This window comes from Myotis brandtii, unplaced genomic scaffold (assembly GCF_000412655.1).
Source record: "Myotis brandtii unplaced genomic scaffold, ASM41265v1 scaffold234, whole genome shotgun sequence".
In the NCBI taxonomy this organism is placed as follows: Eukaryota; Metazoa; Chordata; class Mammalia; order Chiroptera; family Vespertilionidae; genus Myotis; species Myotis brandtii.
Genome location: NW_005358812.1, coordinates 17,121 through 25,906, shown reverse-complemented (window position 1 = coordinate 25,906; position 8,786 = coordinate 17,121).

The following is an 8,786-nucleotide window of genomic DNA, read 5'->3' as shown; positions in this document are numbered from 1 at the left end:
TAATAATCTGAACAATAAAGATTTAATTTTTTTTAAAAAAGAAATCCAATGGTGATAGATTAGGGAGGTGGGAGAAAGCAAAGCGGGTGGGGGGCAACCTCTGGGATTGGATGAAAAGTAAAATGATAAGACACATACATCTTTTACACAGATGAATACAGGATAGTAAACAGTCAACAATTAATGATAACACTGACAATGAGAGAATTTATGGTCTCCTCCCTGGTGCATTAGTTGTGCCCTGAGGGGTCTAGAAAAAGGGAATTAACCTGAGATTCCAAAGAAATGTTATCATAGATGTAAAAGACAATAGATAGGCTCAGTTAAAGTAAAGATTGACTTTTGTCAGGGAAGATTCTAGCCTAGGACATGTCTACCCACCATAAATTGCTTTTATTTTACTTTTTCAAAATATATTTTTATTGATTTCAGAGAGGAAGAGAGATAGAAACATCAATGATGAGAGAGAAACATTGATTGGCTGCCTCCTGCACAACCCCAACTGGGGATCGAGCCCTCAACCAGGGCATGTGCCCTTGACTGGAATTGAACCTGGGACCCTTCAATCCTCAGGCCAATGCTCTATCCACTGAGCAAACCAGCTAGGGTTATTTTACTTTTTAAAAAATACATTTTTCTTGATTTCAGAGAGGAAGTGAGAGGGAGAGAAAGATAGAAGCATCAATGATTAGAGAGAATATTGATCAGCTGCCTCCTGCATGCCCCCTGCTGGGGATCAAGCCTGGAACCTGGGCATGTGCCCTTGACTTGAATGAAACCCAGGACCCTTCAGTCCACAGGCCAGCACTCTATCCATTAAGCCAAATCAGCTAGGGCCATAAACTGCTTTTAGTTAAAAAGTTTTCCTTTCAGACCATACGTTGTGGTTACTTTAGGCCTCTGAGTTTGCAAGTTTTCTGTGAGCTTTTCAGGATAGTATGTGGCCCCTTTCCCTCCACAAGAAGTACCTAGACCAGCGGTTCTCAACCTGTGGGTAGCGACCCCTTTGGCGGTCGAACAACCCTTTCACAGGGGTCGCCTAAGACCATCCTGCATATCAGATATTTACATTATGATTCATAACAGTAGCAACATTACAGTTATGAAGTAGCAACGAAAATAATTTTATGGTTGGGTCACAACATGAAGAACTGTATTTAAAGGGCCAGAAGGTTGAGAACCACTGACCTAGACCATGTGTGAAGGGATCCCTCGCCTGAAGGAGTGGAAGCCTGTTTAACTCTCACCTGAGGCAGAGACTGGGGGTGCAGGCAACATTGGAACTCCACCCCGTTCCTTGGAAGCACAGGGCTGCATCTACCTCTAACCAGTGAGCTCTCCTGGGTGCACCCGCCCCATCTTCCTACTGCAGCCCTGCAGCCAGGGCTGACTGGGGAGGGCCCTCAGGCCCCACTCTCCTCTCCTCATAGGGCCATCACCCCTGCCCCACCATCTCGACTCTCCTGGAGCTGTTCAGCCATCACTGCCCAGCCAGAGTCATTGGGCCCTGGCAGCCCTCACAGGGGACACCCCTTGAGCATCTGGCTCTCATGGCTTGGGTTGGAGAGGGTGCGTTTCCATGCCTCATGGTCTGAAACAATGGAAGACACAGTTCTTTGCAGGCTACTACCCCCTCTCCCCTAGAGGGGAGAGCAAAACAGAGAGCAGAGCAAAACTCACCCCCAATCTCCCAGGGAAAAGACCTACTCACTTGTTCTGGAGTTTCTGTGTGAGGAACAGAAGTGGTGAATCCTCAAGTCCTCACCTGATTTCTCAAAGAGAATCCTGAGGAGCAGAGTAACAAAGAGTTTAATTCTTTTTTTGTTTGTTTGTAATATATTTTATTGATTTTTTACAGAGAAGAAGGGAGAGGGATAGAGAGTCAGAAACATCGATGAGAGAGAAACATCGATCAGCTGCCTCCTGCACACCCCCCACTGTGGATGTGCCTGAAACCAAGGTACATGCCCTTGACTGAAATCGAACCTGGGACCCTTTGGTCCACCGGACGACGCTCTATCCACTGAGCCAAACCGGTCAGGGCAAGAGTTTAATTCTTAAGAGCAGGGCAAAAAGGAGAAAAATCTATGGACCAATGGGAGGCCTTCACATAGGACCCCTGGGAAATACCAAGGTTTTGTGCCTGGGGTTAGAGGAACCAGTGACTACTTTCTTAATCCTATCTCAGTTCTTCTCCCTGAAGCTGTTTTCATGGCTCTCAAAGTAATTCGTCCTTTGTGAGACAGGCCAGTAAGCCAAGACAAGCAGACTAGAGAAACTGAGACCAGATAGTTAAACAGCAGTTGGCAACTATCAAGAAAATAAAGATGCCAAGCAGTTTGCAACCATCTAGTAAATCTTATGCCAAGAAGTTTGGAGCCATGTAGTAAACCTTATTTTCCCTAAGCCAGGACACTTAAGATAAATGGCTTACACTTCTCCTCCCTAAACTGAAGGTAAATAGCTTAAATCTCCCCTCAGGGAAACAGATAGCAGAAATCCAATTAGTGTCATTTCCAACCACACCCAAGGACAGAGGAAGCTAAGAGAATAAACCTCATTTTGGTACATCAGCGTAAAGCTGATGAATATTCCATTGAGATCCTCCCCTAAGACCTCCCCTAAACACCCAGCCTTTAAAATCCCTCAAAACTAAGGTCCAGCATGCTGTCTCCTTCCCAGAACTCTCATGCCTCCCCTACTCCCCATCTTCCCCCACAGGCATGCATCGCCTAAACCAGCCGTGGGCAAACTACGGGCAGAATCCGGCCCGTTTGAAATGAATAAAACTAAAAAAAAAAAGACCGTACCCTTTTATGTAATGATGTTTACTTTGAATTTATATTAGTTCACACAAACACTCCATCCATGCTTTTGTTCCGGCCCTCCGGTCCAGTTTAAGAACCCATTGTGGCCCTCGAGTCAAAAAGTTTGCCCACCCCTGGAACGCTAAGGGACTCCAGGAGGCTTGTCATCAAGGGCAGCAGCAATTCCTCTCAGACAAACTCCCTGAACCTGTCCCAAAGCCGAGTTTTCTCTGACTTAGTGAACCAAACCAGACCAGCCTAGGCTCATTTCCCCAGCCTTTTCTTGTTTCGCTGTCCCCGACTTTAATAAATGTCCTCTAGAATTCATCTGGACTCTTGTTATGAGATTTTTCCTGCAGGAAGTAAAAAATATACACATTACCAGCTGGCCCTAGGCAGACCTACCAAGGGTCCGGTCCCCTTTCTGGGAACATTTGGAGAACTAGGCTGACCTGAGCAGTGCACTGTCACACACATCACCCTCATCTTGTTCCCTTAGGGATGAGGTGTCATGAGGAGGGAATGAAATACCTCCTTTACCACAGGGAGGACCCTCCCTGAAGGCCCACCTGAGGCAGTGATCCTGGCAGCTCTCCCCTGTCCTGTCCCTACCAGCTAAGCTAAGTGACCCTGGCCAACTTGTGTCCTGGCCGTCCTGTGAGAGGGAACGGCTGCCCAAATCTGAAGGTACCTCAGGTGGTCAGCCAGGGGGGCTATCACAGATGGTAGCACCGTGATGCTGGCTTTCAGAACCTGGATTCAATAAGGACAAGATGACACTTTTTCTAAATGGACTGCACAAATCAAGCTATATGAAGTGTCATTTGATGGGCAATGTTTTCTAATACCATTTAACATACAATCTTTATAGTCTTAACATAATAGAAATGAAACAGGAAAGTAATTGTGAGGAATAATTTTATGAGTCAGCGTGATTGTCCACTAGTTGGCCAGATTAAATATTGTTTCTGGGTGTGTCTATGAGGGTATTGTTTCCAGATGAGATTAGCATTTGGATCTTTGGTCAGTAAATTAGATTAAAGGTCTAAGCAGAACAAAGAGGAAGAGGAAGAAAGAAGGTGCTCCTTTTGCTTCCTCCCTACCTGCTTGAGTGGAGTATAGGTTTTCTCCTGCCCTTGGACTAGGACTTAACACCACTGACTACTCTGATTGTCAAGCTATTGAACTTGGACTAAATTACACCACCAGCTCTCCTGGGGTCTCCAGCCTGTGCAAGGCAGGGCCAGGAACTATTCAAATACTATAACTACATAAGCCAATTCCTCATACTCAATCTTCTTTACATATATGGAGGATATAAATAATATTGGTTTTGTTTCTCTGGAGAACCCTGGCTAATAGAGTATGAAACAATTCTAAAACTATTTGTTTAGTGGAACAGGTGAATTGTGATAATGATTATGGTAATGATGGATGTTTGATCTGTGGACGGATTGGAAATGAAGGAAGTGATAGACAGGGGAGGGGTCTTTGAATAACAGAGCTCATTTCTTTTGAACATTGCAGTCAATACTCCTATGCTGTGCTTGTCACTCATGAAGTCATACTCTGAGCTCTCCAAAACCCTCCAGGTATTACACTATACCTAAAATTACATCTATTCTTAATATCTCTGCATTAACCACCGTGCTCTATATCATCTTGTCCTCTTCTGGAAGTGTGTGGGAATGCAAAATGGTACAACCATTTTCAAAAAAATCCAGCAGTTTGTTTAACAAGAGACCCTATAATACAGCAATTCAGTTGACAGCTAATAATACGCAAAGCAAGCAAAAGTGAGGTTCCATTTCCACTATTGGAGATATTCATTTCAACAGCCTCCTTAACCTGGAGATCAACATTATAAACCCTGAGAAATGAGGTGAATATATATATATATTTAGAGAGAGAGAGAAAAGAAAGAAAATTGGTGTGTGAGAAAGGCAGCCAGAATCTATAGTGTATGGGCAAATAGACACTTGGAAGAAGGGCACATTATTGAAGGTTTTTCCTAGTTTTATCAATATACCGACTTTTTGGCTGGAAGAGTAAGAATAATTTGAGGCTACTACCACAGTGTGGGAGCACTCGCTCCTCAAACCCACACATACTTCTGAATCCTGCTTACAGGGCCAAGTTTCAGAACAAGTTCCTCCTTAAACCCTGCTTGCTGTACTAACTGTTGGGAATTCAGTTCCAACTTTATCCTCTACTCACCTATGCCAACTTTGGGGTCCGAACCCCTCTGCCAGGGTCTGGACCTCCAGGGACACTGGTTCTTGGAAGGCAGAGAAGACATGAGAAGTTGTGGGGATATAAGAGAGTCTTTATTGTAGAAGCTAGTGGCCATATAGCCAGTGCTAACAAGGAGCCACTAGACCAGCAGTTCTCAACCTGTGGGTTGCGACCCCTTTGGGTGTCGAACGACCCTTTCAGAGGGGTCTCCTAAATACATCCTGCATATCAGATATTTACATTACGATTCATAACAGTAGCAAAATTACAGTTATGAAATAGCAACGGAAATAATTTCATGGTTGGGGGTCACCACAACATGAGGAACTGTATTAAAGGGTCGCAGCATTAGGAAGGTTGAGAACCACTGCACTAGACAAAATAGTTTTTCAAAGCAAAGTCTCTTACAGTAGCTGTACACTGGCTAGGTAACAATACATTTTTCCCACATAGTAGCAGCAGCCTCTGTACCTACAGCCATTATTTGAGCAGTCTCATGCTGCCAGCTGATCAGTAATACATCTTTCCCATAATGCTGCAGCACCTAACATAGGAGCTAGCCTATGTTACTTTATGCTACTTAGACAAAAGAGATTTCTTTCCAAATAGTGACAGCAGTCATTTGGATTATAGAAGGGCACACTTGCACAGTGCATAGATTGCTGTATCCTTGCACCTGCATATAGCATCTTAGCCTTGAACGTTCTGATTAATATTCCCATGCTCTGAGTGGCCTTGGACATCCCATGTACTGTGAACAAAGCCTCTATACTCTAATTGGCTTTGACCATCTGGCATACTCTCAACAGGTCCCCACATGCAGCTAGGAAGTGTTAGAACATCTTTAAAGAGAGATCCAGTGGAAGAAATTCCAAATTGTACATAAGAACTCTGATCAAATCTCTGAACTACACATAATTGAGATAGATGACAAGCAGCCTAATTAGGCCTAATGGAACTGATCACACATTTCAGCTCCTGCAAAATGCAGGGGATAATTTAGAATTTCAGTTCAATGAAGCTAAACTACTGAAAACAAACAAACAAATAAACAAACAAGAATTCAGAAGAATTAAGAAGATCCAGAGTCTTTACATCTTATTCACAATTCCCCTGAGGGGATTTTAGATGCAATATAAAATTATTCAACATATGAAAAAAGTAGAAGACCTGGCCCATATTCAATAGAAAGGCAATCAACAATGACCAACTCTGAAATATTCCAGATGTTGTATTTAGTAAACAAGGGGTTCATAGCACCTATCTATTATATGTAGGGTGAAATATGTGGAAGAAGATATGCTTATAATAATCACCAAATAGAAAATGCCAGAAGTCAAACAAAATTAGTTTCTGGATTTAATTAAAATATTAAAACTACAAATTGCAATCACTGAAAAAACAAATCCAGAGTTGGCTTCTGAGAAATTTGGAATCACAAAGAAAGACTAACTAAAATTTAAAGTAGGTTAATAGAAATTATTCAATATGAAAATAATGAACATGTCTTCAATAATCTATTAAAAATATCAAAGTAATAACATGGGCTTAAACAACAGAACAACTACTAAAATACAAGACTAATCCTCCTATATAATAAAAGGGTAATATGCAAATAGCAAATGGCAGAAGAACTGAACAACCAATCAAAGTGTAATATGCTAATGATATGCTGAGGCTGCTCAACTGCTCGCTATGACATGCACTGACTACCAGGGGGCAGACAGTAAACTGGTCAACCAGTCGCTATGACATACACTGACCACCAGGTGGCAGATGCTCCTACCGGTAGGTTAGCTTACTGCTGGGGTCCAGCAGATCGGGACTGAGAGAGATGGGCCGACATGCCCTGGAGCTCTCCCACTGTCTCTTCCCTGCCCGATCGTGCACTGGTGGGGTCCCTCAGCCTGGCCTGTGCCCTCTCGCAAGCCGTGATCCCTCCGGGGATGTCGGAAAGGCAGTTTCAGCCCAACCCCACAGGCCACTCCCCTTGGGAGGGTGCCAGACGCAGGGCTCATGGCTGGCAAGCGCTGCTGCAGCGCAAACCTCTCCCAATTAGGACTGATTGTTCATGAGCCTGCAGCAGGCACAGTGGGGCTGGGATGAGCAGGAGAAGCAGGTAGGAGCTGCAGCTTGCATTGGACTGCGGGTTTCCCAATCCCTATAGGCCACCCAGAGGAACCCCACCCTTGCATGAATTCCTGCACTGGGCCTCTAGTAAAATATATAGGATTTAAATGAAAAACAAAAGGTAAAATTATATGTTCATTTCAATCAATGCCGAAAAGCTTCACACAAAATTCAATACCTGTTCATGATAATAATAAATTAGGACTATCAATCTCATAAGAGAAAATAAGAAAAAGCCTTCAGTTAAAATCATATTTACTGGTCAAATATTAAATAAATTCTATGATTGGGAACATTTCAAGAAACATATCAACACTCACTCCCTATAGTCATCATCAAACAGTAGACCCTACCTAGCCCAAGAATTAGGTAAGAAAAATGAATTTTTAAAAAATTGGAACAAGAGAATTTAAAAATATTTATTTGCAGATGATAGAAAATTTGTGTAGACAATCAAAATAAATTTATAGGAACCTACTAAAATTAATAAGTGAATTAAGAAAGCATAGACCCCAAGACTAATATTGAAAGGCAATTATACTTTACAAATGAGCAATGAGTAACTAGAAAATTAAATTTACTTAAAATTATGTCCCCCCAAAAAACTATCCTGATAAGATAGACAATACATCACTTTCCATGCCAAGGTGACTAAATGTGTCCTCTGGTATGGAAGGTTCATAGCACTATATGTATGTATAAAAACCAGACCTATATTTGGACACTATGGAAAGATGATGAGTCAGGATCAATAGATTTCCTTGTCATAAATCTTGGGCAAAATAGATGATCAGTGGGATCTGATATCATTAGATACAGATCATCTATCTCTATTCCAATAGGGATATCAGATCCCCAAGATTTAGAAACTTCTGATCATCAATTAATGATATCTCTAGATACCACTGCATGCTCAGTTTCCATGGATGAACCTATAGGATAAAGCCTGCTTATTCCCTGAAATTCTACTTAACCTCTGTCTCTCAAATTTGTATTGTGGACAACTTTCTTCAAAATTAATGTCAGAAAACTGTCCTAAAGCCCAAGACATGTGAGTATTTGCTGGGGTCCAACCCCAGCAGGTCCAGGAGTCCCCAAAGGTGTGGACGGAGTTGGTGAAAAATGAAGGACATGGAGGCAGTGTTCAGTTGATCAGCAGCCTAGCCAGGATCTCTAGCCACGATCTCCAGCCAAGTTCTGGTCAGGATCTCCAGCGGAGTTCTGGCTAGGATCTCCAGCCAAGTTCTGGTTAGGATCTCCAACCAAGTTCTGGTGGGGAAACAACCTTTCTTGGAGAGGTGACCTTGGTTAAAACACATAGCGCCAAGAAGGGGAGCAAACATATTAAGAACAGTATGCCATATACGCCAGGTCCCTTGAAACATATGCTGTGCAGATGTTCCTTCTCTGCAGCAACTGTGTCAAGCAGCAAGGATGGACCAGCTCCCGGCAAGTATTTGCCACTTAGAGGTTCAAAGGTGAGCGAGAAATAAATCCCTAGATCTGATACTTGAATCATGAGAAAATCCACACTTGATGCCCAAAACTTTTTATTTGGAGTCCAGAATCTTTTCTCAGGACATTTGCTGAGAAGAAGCAATGCAAATGAAAGGT